Genomic DNA, 12,465 nt, shown 5'->3' with positions numbered 1-12,465 from the left:
GCTGATGCCACTCGCCGGGCCAAGGGAAGTGACCTAGCACCAGGAGACCTGGTAGTGGTCAGACAACATCAACAGCAGAAAAACATAGCTCCATTCAGTGAAGGGAAACTCATCATTGTCAAGAAGAAGGGATCGCTCTTCACTGGTGAAGGGGATCGCCGGTCCGTCACCAGAAATTCGTCTCATTTTAGGCGGATGCCTGACCACCTCTGGTGTCACCAACATGAATGACACTTTCTCTCAATGGGACACACCTCATGAAGGAGATCGAGAAGACTCTGAAAATGACATGGCAGTAGAAACATGGACTGACACGGCGGCAAGAGCGGATTGTCGACCCCAGAGAACAAGGAAGAAGCCTCACCGCCTCATCGAATAAATGAATTGAGGGCACCACTAAATGTTTAGTAACGGGAGGGTGTGGTGTCGTCACCATTTACATGTTTAGAGGATGAGTCCTCTGTCTGTGTTTGACAATCAGTGGGCTGTGACCCACGTGGGCATGAGGGCGGGGTTACCGCCCACCGGGAAGTTCGTGAGAGCATTCGGTTGAATAAAGAAGTGTTGCACCCCAGCTCCTGTGTCGGCGTATCCTTGTGCGTATGAGGGTGGCTGAGCGGGTGCGTGAGGAGGTCCACTCTTAAGATATCACAGGTAGGAGCTGTGCTGAATGCAGATGGGGAGCAGGCGAGCAGGCAAAACTGTCGCAATTGAGGGCCGTCTTTCAGTGGAACAGGACTGTTCAGTGACTGGGTGTTCTGCATCTCTAAGATAATAAAGAATAGGTTGGAAATACAAACAAAAAAAGCAACCTGTTATTCCCAAACATGTGTCCACGATTGGGAATAACAAGTTCTAGAATTTAGAGGCAAACTAGAAGAGAGAGGAATGAAAAAGAGGAAAATAAGCTCAGCAAGGGGGTAATTTGGAAGCACACACATTATGATTTAAGTATGTGGATTTTGTTCTTTTTTAAGATCCCAGGCTGGCACGCTTCAGTGAGACCTTCATTTTCCAATCTTCACTTCTGGACTGTTCAGCCAGATCCCCTGACTCCTGGCGCACACATGCACATAGACACACAGATCCCCCCCCCCCCCCCCCCCACATCGTGCCTTTACTCGCCCTGGCACTCGCACACACTCAGTCTCCGTCCCCCAACTTCCGTGACATTTTCATAAGGAAACAAACCCATGCGCCCAAACCCAGGCAGGTCCCCGCCCGCCCTGGCACTCTCACATGTGCGCACTCAGTCCCCCACCTACCCTGACTCTCACACAGGCACCCAGCCTCAGTCCTCCAACCACCCTGACACTCGAACATGCACTCACTCACACTCGCTCTGACGTACTCTCACGTACGGTCACAGCCCCCAACCCACCAACAGTTATCCATCTTGGGTCCCCCTCTCACTCTGGGGAAAGAAAATGCTGCAGAGAGAAGCAGCTGGAACAGACTTTTGGACTGGTGGGCGGGTGATAGGGTCTGGGGGCGGGGTGCAAGCCAAGCTCTTGCATGTTTTCACTATAGAAATATGTGCAAAAGGCCAAAAACACATACAGTGGCTGCACTTGGGTCATTTGTTGATTAGGGGTGCAGTTGCTTACTGACAGAAAACCTATTGTTCAAGGCTTTGAAATGATTTGCTTTCTAAATGTCCACCTGAATGGGACGAAGTATCAGGGATTTAAATTGCTGAGGGCCACTTAGCTCTTGTTTGTAGTCTAGAAGAGCCTGTTAGCCTTAACCAGAACTGCTGCCAGCAATTACTTTGCACTCCTAGTGCCAAACAGCTATACCTAGGTGACATCATTAACTCAGTTTGTGAATTCCTATATAGGGGTAAGAATAGAACTGCTCTGAATGCCAATAGGCTTTTTGTTCGTTAAGTTTGTTTGAAGAGTTCTTTCCCTCTGTGAAGTCAAAATGAATGTTCTTCTGTATTTGGTTCCACAGAGCACTGCACTTGAGTGAATCCCTGTTTACACCCAGACACACCTGACATTCTTAAATCAAGGTAGGACATGAGCGGATGGTAATGCTTCTGTACGAGGGGCCGAAATTGACATTTGGTGAGCGGAAGTTAAAAGTAGCTCCTAGGAGTTGGGCATCCAGCGGGAGGCAGGAGCTACCTTGCTTGAACTAGGAGCTACTATATATCAATCAGCAAACTGGCAGGGTCCCAATGTAGCTCTTATGTTTTCTCGTGTAGTTTTGCAAAGCAGCTTTCAAACGCACTTCCTTCTGCACGCCCATTTTAGGATTCAGCATTCGCTTTCGGGTTTCAGCTTCTCGGTTTGTTTTTGACCGTGCAATTTGGCGGTCACTGCTATATTTGTAATCCTCAACATGTACAGCCATGTGCGCCGGCATTACCTACGTCAGCACATCGAGTGGAGGCACTAGAGCACGCTCAACTCTGTGCATATTGCTCGGGAAGGTCAGAAAATCCCTGACATACCTAAATCTTCCTATCACGCCTATACAATTATGCCAGTCTTATGATTTACGCACAGTGTTCTAGAGCCATTGGTCCCCTTTATTTTAAAACCCCAAAGATTTTCCATGGACACGCTTTTATTATAATACAAATGATTAATATATCGGGAGAAGGCAGTCTAGCAGATCTATTTACAATGTGTCCTTAGGCACCCGTTTCAATGGCTCGGCCTACGACGAGGACACCGGGACCCGGCCACCCGTCCCAGCCCTTGGAACGGGTGATTAACGCCATGTGCCCGCGTCTCAAGCACTGGGACAGGGCGTATTAAAAGTAGTTTCGTTCCGTGGAAAGGGCACCTCGCGGCGCCTCGTTTGCGGAAGGAAAATACTATTCGAAGATACTAGCCGCCATGTTAAGAAAAGGCAGGGCTCTTCCCTTTCCATGGCGGCATTCGGGAGCCAAGAGGGAGGTGCGGCAGCGGCACTCCCCACCACCGAAATGAGGGGTACGTGTTGGGGGCAGGGGATGATTAAAAAAAGGGATGGAGGGTTGGGGTCAGATGGCTTGGAACGCGGGCTGCGTTCCTAGCCATCTGATTGGCTGGCTCCCCCTTCCGGGTGCTAATGATCATTATATTTAGTACCATGCAACTTTGTATATTAAAGTCAATGCATCAGATGTTAAATTCAAAAACACCAAAATGGTTACTTCAAGAAGCACGATTTATATCAAATTCGTAAGTAAGACGACACTGTGAGTGTACGGGTGCTGCTACTACACTCGTCCTAGCAGGTATAGAAGCATTTTTGTTCTCGCAGGTGTAGCAGGGACTCCATATCGCCACCTCTCAGTGGTCAGAATAGTCCATGATGAATCCAAACCGGGGTGACGAAGAGCTAATAAGAGTCCACTGTGTTTTTTCTGAGCACAGATTGATGTCCATAAGTCTTGTTGTTACAGGCCGCATCGTAATGCACACACATTACTGGTAGCAATTGCAATTAATGTAAGTGATTGCTACCACAGAGTCCTAAGTTTAAGATCCAGTTTTCCTTTGCACCCTTTTGTGATGCACGGGACATGCCACATGTCCTACACAAGGGGGGTGACCTGCTCTATCCCAGAGCGTTCATTGGCAGGTTGAGTATGTTCACTGGGTCGTAGTGTGTGCAGAGCAGTTGATTAGTAATCTCATTTGCTTATCACCTTTATCAAGAGTAGTAAAAATCCAGAAGCAGCGAAGAACATTTCTGAAAGAAAGATTATCACAAAAAGCCTTGGGGAGGTAACTCCCCTGCGCTGCCAGGACATTGCAATCAGGAGGGGGTGGGCTCCTGTGTGTCCATTGCTTCCTATTTTGATTGGGTGCATTTAGACTGCCTATTTTCTGTTGTGAATAGTTGTCTGTTTAAAGGTAGTAAAAGTGGTTGGTATGGCTCTTGTATGTAGAGCTGGTTATGAGTAAGTGTTATCACTGCTCTGTTCTCACTGCAATATAATAATGCTAAGCAGAGGCAAAGGAATTCTGATTATCATAATGTGTGGTGCCGCAATTCTGATGCAGTTCTTTTCACAGCACACACATTCTGAGAGGCGCAAATCCCCTTGGCCTCGAATTACTTCATTCTAGTGGCTTGCTTTAGGGTTACTTTGACCTCCAATATTCTGTCCGGCAAATAACGTATCATACTGAATGTTCTGCCAGCCATGTCATTCTTTGTTACCCACATGAGCCGTTTTATTCTTCCCAGTAGCGTATAACAAACATGTTCTGCTTTGCCTGTCAGAGTTTTCCACCCGACAAATGAATAACCACAACTGCGTCTGTTGTTGATACTGAGCGTGCACTGCTTTCTTTTGGTTCATTCATATACATTTCTCTGCACAGGAGTACTTTGGCAAGGTGATGTGGCAGGTCTTAAAGTCCTGGACTGGTTTGTGAGGTCTCTGAGAAGCACAGATACTGTTCTGCAAGATGCACCTTTTCATACTGATTTCTGAAGAACTGCAGTGGTTGGAGATGGGGGAAACTCCCTTCTGCACACTATCCAGAGATGCTAGTTCAATAGCTATGCCTGCCCACTCATTGCCTTACCTTGTTAGTCGGTTTCGGAGGTGGAACATAATAGGTGTGCAAAAAAACATTTGTGCACTTGGAGAAAAATAATTAGAGGGGATACTGATCTACTCAACTGTCTGCCTCCCCATTCATTTACCCACCTTACGATAGGGTGCAAAATGTGCGCTCGCCACTAGCCATTTGCTAGTGATATTTCGCTCTTGGCGAGTAAGAAATGGTGTGCAGTGTATGTAAAGAATTAAGGGGGCGAGTGAATTTGTATGGCTGGCTAGTAACTTAGAACTTTAGTTTTTGCCACCAGCTTACAATACATACCTACTTTAAACCCAAAACAGAGACACAACGATCAAAGCGAGACAGACTTATGTCGGGCACGTAGATTTAAACGGAAACCAGGAAAACGTTAAAACACACTGATCAAACTGGAGACCAGGAAATAACAGATCCCCGAAACATCTGCCCCTGGAATATACTACAATATATCAAAATCGAAAACTGCCCCAAAACAGGGGTTACAACTTAGCCACGCAGACACCATGGTACTCTTCAGTGGACAGTTGCGCCACTAACTCCAAGTAAAGAAAGCAACCCAGGAGAGCATCTGCCCCTGGAAACATACCGCAAACCCAAACCCCAGATCAATAGACAGATCACAAACATGCCACAATGTAAAGAAGACAAAGAAACAAGAAAGGAAAACAGAAAAAGGAAGGAAGCTGCACCACTGTGGAATGGATACCATCTACCACAATTTGCAACACCCCAAACCCACCTGCGGACACCACTAAATGGAATAAGGATGCAGACCAAGACCAGAACAAAAACAGATTCTTCTCATGTTACCTCTCCACCTACAACCCCACCTCAATGGAAAACAAACGACTGAAAAATAACCCACAAGCACAGACCCACGCAAACCCGAACCCCAACATGAAATCAAACCTCACATCTCAACACACAGAACACAGCAACTCGAAAGACATTTGCGGAAATACCCCAAAAAGAATTGAAGACAAACTGAAATCCTTAACCATCCACACCCCTTACATAAGAAAGACTGGAAAAAAGACTGCTATGGTGTGGAGGTGTAAGAAGGCTGGCAAAAAGGGTTCATAGTGGTGGTGTGACCTTTGCGCGCTATAGGAACTGTAATTAGACTCACCTAGACTGAAAGTAGGTTAACGCGGTAATGCAACAACCTTTATTAACAGTTTATTTTCTGTTCTTTCTTTATCTTTTAGGAAAAAGGATACGTCTTGTCTTTTGATGACCGTTCTGGGCATCAGGAAGATCACCAGGTAAGTCTCTCTTTACGTAGGTTTCCTCATGCTTATCAGACTTTGCATTAGATTCCCTTTTCTTGCATGGTGTCTATGCAGTTCATGTTTTTATTTCCATTCTTTTGGTCATTTCACAAATAACACTTCTCTCTTCTTGAGACCTTCCCCTTACAGTCTTTAATCTCTGTTCTGTTATCTTTGATACCTCCTCTTCTTCTTTCACTTATACAGTCTTATGTAAATGTCTCAAATCAATTTCCCGTGGACTTGCTAACACACACACATCAGTTGTTGTAAACTGTCTTTGTGCTGTCTTTCACTTCCCCAGTTCATTCTTCCTCAGGCACATACCTTCGTCTTCCCTTGTCGTTGACCAGCTGCTTCCGCTACTGTGTTCCGAAATTACCTCGGCCCAGCGGGGACGGATCAGCTGTCCGATCGTACGCGGCTCTTCCCTTCAGCGGGCCCAGCGAATGCGTCTCAGCTGATCGGCATCGGCTCCGCCTCCCTTCTCAAACACGCTTCTCCGCAACTTGCCTGGTGCCGGCGTTGCGTGCTTCACAACCTCTAGCCCCAACTAGTGATATTCCAGTGCTTCCTTCGCTTCAGGCATCGGTTTCCTCACACACGGAATGCCAACGTCTTCCTCCCTCTCAGCACGTTGTTTACTTACTCGGCAACAGATTTTCTCGGCACAATCATTTTGCCGTAAATCTCCGCTTCTCACCGGCAACTGATCCGACAGACCGTCGTTCAGATTTTCTTCACACAACTGTACGGCGACTTTCAACGATCGCTCGTATTAACAGTATTTAACTTAGCGCAACGGCGCAACACGTTTGTTTCTTCTTATAAAACTGACTCACTTTCTTTTCCTCAGCATTCAACTTCAATAAGCCCATTGATAACCGTCACCACTCGATTCCTCCGCTCCTGTCTCCTGGCAACATAATCAAAACAAACAAGCTCATCATTTGTAGACACAGACCTCCATTTACATACAAGCTAGTCCCTGATTGGTCCAGTGACTTGTCAATTACTCCCCTCCTTCTGTTAGATTGTTTAACCCTTCATATGGTCTTTCCGCCTGTTATTGACAGAGCCTGTGCCAACTGGTGACCTCTTGTGTGTTTTTATCCCAGTTTTATCACATACCCCTCCCTCTAGTCCCTTACGCTCGGGAAGGGAGTGGTTACGGGACAAGAAATCTGCCTGGGCCATTAACTTTCTGGGGCGATGCATTGTCTTGAACGTAAAAGGTTGTAGTGACAGAAACCACGTAAGCACTCGGGGATTTGTGTCTTTATTCCATGCCAACCATATAAGAGGCGCATGATCTGTCACTAGGGTGAACTCTTTACCCAATAAATAGTACCGTAATGCCTCTATCGCCCATTTCACCGCAAGGCACTCCTTCTCAATCGTAGCATAGTGGAGTTCATGTGGAAGTAGTTTCCGGCTAATGAAAAGTACTGGTCTTTCCGCTTCACCTTGATTTTGGAACAATACGGCCCCAAGACCTGTTCCAGACGCATCTGTGTGTAGGAAGAATGGAGCTGAGAAGTCTGGACACTGTAACACTGCTTTTTCTGATAGAGCATTTTTCAGGTTATTGAACGCACTCTTGGTCTCCTTTGAACACCACTCTTGTTTTGTTGAGGAGGAAGTTTTCAGAAGATTGGTCAGGGGCGTTGCCAAGGTTGAAAAATGAGGAATGAACCTCCTATAGTATCCGACAAAACCAAGAAAAGCCCACACTTGTCGAATGTTTGTAGGGAATTGTACATTTTTTATGGCTTTCAATTTATCTTCTTGTGGTTTAATCACACCCTGCCCCACAAAATATCCCAAGTATCTTGTGTAAAAATTGGCTATGAAAGTTTTCTTAGGATTTATGTGTAGACCAGATTTCTGTAATAGTTGAAATACAATTTTCAAATGAGCCAAATGATCTTCCCATGTCTGACTGAAGACAATAATATCATCGAGGTAGGCTCCTGTATATTCTTCATGTCCTCTAAGAATTGAATTCATAAGTCTTTGAAAGGTTGCTGGGGCCCCATGTAAACCAAAAGGCAACACGGTAAACTGAAACAACCCTCTTGGCGTAGCAAAAGCGTTTTTTTCCTTGTCACCTGGATGTAGAGGTACTTGCCAGTAGCCTTTCGTTAAATCTATGGTTGTCAAAAATTTAGCTTTACCTAATTTGTCGAGCAAATCTTCTATCCGTGGCATGTGATAGGCATCGAATTTGGAGATCTCATTCAGTTTCCTAAAATCCATGCAAAAACGTGCGGTCCCATCAGGTTTCGGCACCATTACTATGGGTGATGACCACTCACTATGTGAAGGTTCTATCACCCCAATTTCCAGCATTTCCTTAATTTCTTGGTTGATGGATTGTAGTTTTGATTCTGGAATTCTATATGGTCTTATTCTTACTATTTCTCCAGGCCGTGTCACAATATGGTGACATGCCATGTCCGTTCTCCCTGGTAAAGACGAAAAGGTCTTTGAAAATCTGTCTACAAGACTCATGAGGTCTTTCTTCTGTACTTCCGTTAAATCTTGATTTATGTTTAACACTTCTGGACCAAGTTCTTCTTTTAATTGAGGAAAGTTCTCGATAGGTACCTCCTTGGTATTGATCACAGCCACTATAGGTATAGGTTCTACCCATTTTCTAAGTAGGTTTACATGATAGGTTTGAGTTGAAAACCTTCTATCATTTTGTCTCACTTTGTATGTCAGTGGTCCTAGTACCTCTTCAATCTCATACGGACCTCTCCAAGCAGCCAGCATTTTATTTTCAGACGTCGGCAGTAACACTAACACTTTATCTCCCTTTTTGAAGGTTCTCAATTGGGTATTTCGATTATAATAGTGTTCCTGTTTTGTCTGTGCTTGTAACAGGTTTTCTTTGGCAATGTTCTGCAACTTTTCTACTCTTTCCCTCAGTTGGCAGGCATATTCAGTAAGGGAAATCTCTTGACTTGGTTCCTCTTCCCATTTTTCCCTCAAAACATCGAGTAGTGTCCGCACTGGCCTCCCGAACAGAAGTTCAAAGGATGAAAACCCTGTCGAGGACTGTGGAGTATTCCGTAATGTGAGAAGAATCCAGGGTAATAACCGGTCCCAATTCTTTCCTCCCGGGTCTTCTGTTTTACGTAACATTTGTTTTATCGTTTGATTGTACCTCTCTACAAGGCCATCGGTTTGAGGGTGGTACACAGCAGTTTCACTTGTAGAATCCCGCAAACCTGTTCCATAACAGTGGACATGAAGTTGGAACCTCGATCAGTAACAATCTCCTTCGGAATTCCGACTCGGCTGATAAAGGGTATCAGAGCATCACAAATGCTTTGGGCACTAGTTGATCTAAGAGGAAACGCTTCTGGATACCTTGTGGCATAGTCGACAATCACTAATATGTACTTATGCCCTCTGGATGAGGGCTCCAATGGGCCAACAATATCTAAGCCAATTCTATTAAAAGGCTCCAATACTACTGGCATTGGTTGTAGAGGGGCCTTCTGCACATTGGCTTTGTTTTTCTTCTGGCACTCGGGACAGGCTTGGCAGAATCGAGCCACTTGAGCATATAGCCCTGGCCAATAAAATCTGGCCAGAATCTTCTGGGTGGTCTTCTCGGTTCCCAAGTGACCTTTGCCAACCTGTAAGTGTGCTACTTCCATTACGGTTTGATAATATTTCTTGGGAACCAACAACTGCTTTACGGTAGTTCCAGTGGCATCCTTACTGATCCGATAGTATAATCCTTTTTCTTGAACAAAGCCAGGATTATTTCCAGTTACAACCGACTGAACTGCGGCCCTAGCATTTGCTAATAGTGGATCGACTTCTTGTGACATTCGGTAGCTATCGCCCCCTTCATCGATTTTCCAGTCAACTGCAACGGGACAAACATTTTTCTCTGCCCAGACTTTCTTTAATATTCTTAACTCAGATTTCCCCTTCTTCTCTTTGGTCGGCGGTACAGGAATCTCCTCATGCGAAAAAGGGGCATTTCTCAACCAACTTTCTTCTATTTTCTTTATGATTCGTGAAAAATTGGGTACATCGGAACCAATCAACAGAGGCTCTGGCAATACAGGCATGAGGGCGGCCCTTACCTCCATCTGTTCCCCGGCCACTTTTAAACTAATCTCTTTGGTAGGATAAGGCTTTACATCACCATGTACACATCGTATAGGAATTAGATCATTCGAGTCTCCAGTATTCCCCACAAGTTTTGTACTTACTACTGTTTGTAAACTGCCAGTATCGATCATGGCTCTTGTAGGTTTTCCATCAACTTCAGCCTCGCAGGTATATGAATATGATGATTTCGGAACTGCCGTTGAATCTAGATACTCTTCTTCCTTAGGGACCTCCAGATTTCCCACATACATGGGTTCTGCTTTAACTCTTTTAGGACACATCTTGGCTAAATGTCCCCATTCCTCACAGTCAAAGCATTGTATTCCTTTGGGAAGTACAATAGAGGTTCTAATGCCTGCAGGACTCTCACTCGGTGGTCTCATTTTAGTTGTTTCCCATTCTGGTTTCCGTAACATTGAGTTGGGCCATCTTGTAGTACTGATCGGTCGGAGAGAGGGATTCTTCAAACTTGTACTTGTAGTCGGTTTGGTACTTCCCACGTACGACATGGTCCTACCCTGTCCAGCCTTTTGATAGGCTGACGCAATGTTAACAGCTTCAACCAGGCTGGGTCGGTGATGTTGACGAACCCAACGTTGCATTGGTAAGGGCAGGGCTTCGACGAATTGTTCCATGACCATTTTTTCTGAAATCTCATGAGCGGTGCTGGAACTAGTCTGTAGCCATTTATCCCCTAGTTCTTTGACTCGATAGAATAGTTGTCGGGGTGTTTCTTCTGCCTGTAGTTTTATCTCACGAAACTTTATCCTATAGGCTTCTTCGTCATGCCCCAAGCGCTCCAGCACTACTCGTTTCATATCTAGGTAAGGTGTTTCCCCAGTTGGGTTTGCTGCCTGGTATGTGCTCTGCATTTCGCCAGTCATGAGGGGCGCTATATAATGATACCAGCTTTCAATTGGCCATTGAGCATTCCTCGCTACTCTTTCAAAGTTCACAAAGAAATGAGCTGGATCTTCGCCTACAGAGTATTTTTGAAGAACTGACGCTGGTACTTGAGAGTGTCTACGCACGTTGGTTGCCTCTATTAACTGTGCTTGTTGAAGTTGTATCGCCTGCTGAAAAGCTTGCCTATCTGCTTGAGCTTGCTGGTTTTGCAACTGTAAGGCCTGTTATAACAGTTGTTGCCCTTCACTTAGTGTTTTAATGAGTTCTTCCACAGTGTTCGACAATTATCCCACTTCTGACACCAACATTGTGACCTTTGCGCGCTATAGGAACTGTAATTAGACTCACTGAGACTGAAAGTAGGTTAACGTGGTAATGCAACAACCTTTATTAACAGTTTATTTTCTGTTCTTTATCTTTTAGGAAAAAGGACACGTCTTGTCTTTTGATGACTGTTCTGGGCATCAGGAAGATCACCAGGTAAGTCTCTCTTTACCTAGGTTTCTCCTTATGCTTATCAGACTTTGCATTAGATTCCCTTTTCTTGCATGGTATCTATGCAGTTCATGTTTTTATTTCCATTCTTTTGGTCATTTCACAAATAACACTTCTCTCTTCTTGAGACCTTCCCCTTACAGTCTTTAATCTCTGTTCTGTTATCTTTGATACCTCCTCTTCTTCTTTCACTTATACAGTCTTATGTAAATGTCTCAAATCAACTTCCCGTGGACTTGCTAACACACACACACATCAGTTGTTGTAAACTGTCTTTGTACTGTCTTTCACTTCCCCAGTTCATTCTTCCTCAGGCACATACCTTCGTCCTCCCTTGTCGTTGACCAGCTGCTTCCGCTACTGTGTTCCGAAATTACCTCGGCCCAGCGGGGACGGATCAGCTGTCCGATCGTACGTGGCTCTTCCCTTCAACGGGCCCAGCGAATGCGTCTCAGCTGATCGGCGTCGGCTCCGCCTCCCTCCTCAAACACGCTTCTCCGCAACTTGCCTGGTGCCGGCGTTGCGTGCTTCACAACCTCTAGCCCCAATTAGCGATATTCCAGTGCTTCCTTCGCTTCAGGCATCGGTTTCCTCACACACGGAATGCCAACGTCTTCCTCCCTCTCAGCACGTTGTTTACTTACTCGGCAACGGATTTTCTCGGCACAATCACTTTTCCGTAAATCTCTGCTTCTCACCGGCAACTGATCCGACAGACCGTCGTTCAGATTTTCTTCACACAACTGTACGGCGACTTTCAACGATCGCTCGTATTAACAGTATTTAACTTAGCGCAACGGCGCAACACGTTTGTTTCTTCTTATAAAACTGACTCGCTTTCTTTTCCTCAGCATTCAACTTCAATAAGCCCATTGATAACCGTCACCACTCGATTCCTCCGCTCCTGTCTCCTGGCAACATAATCAAAACAAACAAGCTCATCATTTGTAGACACAGACCTCCATTTAAATACAAGCTAGTCCCTGATTGGTCCAGTGACTTGTCAATTACTCTCCTCCTTCTGTTAGATTGTTTAACCCTTCATATGGTCTTTCTGCCTGGTATTGACAGAGCCTGTGCCAACTGGTGACCTCTTGTGT

At 45.3% G+C, this 12,465-nt stretch overlaps 1 long non-coding RNA gene across 1 annotated transcript in view; it reads left to right on the top strand.

The window, feature by feature from the left end:
* The window catches only part of LOC138453004 (uncharacterized), a 76,442-nt gene extending 65,090 nt beyond the window's left edge, over positions 1–11,352 (top strand). The window contains exons 2-3 of the long non-coding RNA XR_011260349.1: positions 5,765–5,821; positions 11,294–11,352. This is a non-coding gene — a long non-coding RNA (uncharacterized lncRNA). The remainder of the gene's footprint in view (positions 1–5,764; positions 5,822–11,293) is intronic.
* The last annotated feature ends 1,113 nt before the right edge of the window (positions 11,353–12,465 follow it).

This window comes from Ambystoma mexicanum, chromosome 4p (assembly GCF_040938575.1).
Source record: "Ambystoma mexicanum isolate Mex_15411 chromosome 4p, UKY_AmexF1_1, whole genome shotgun sequence".
Taxonomy (NCBI): Eukaryota; Metazoa; Chordata; class Amphibia; order Caudata; family Ambystomatidae; genus Ambystoma; species Ambystoma mexicanum.
This window is presented reverse-complemented; position numbering and strand designations above follow the sequence as displayed.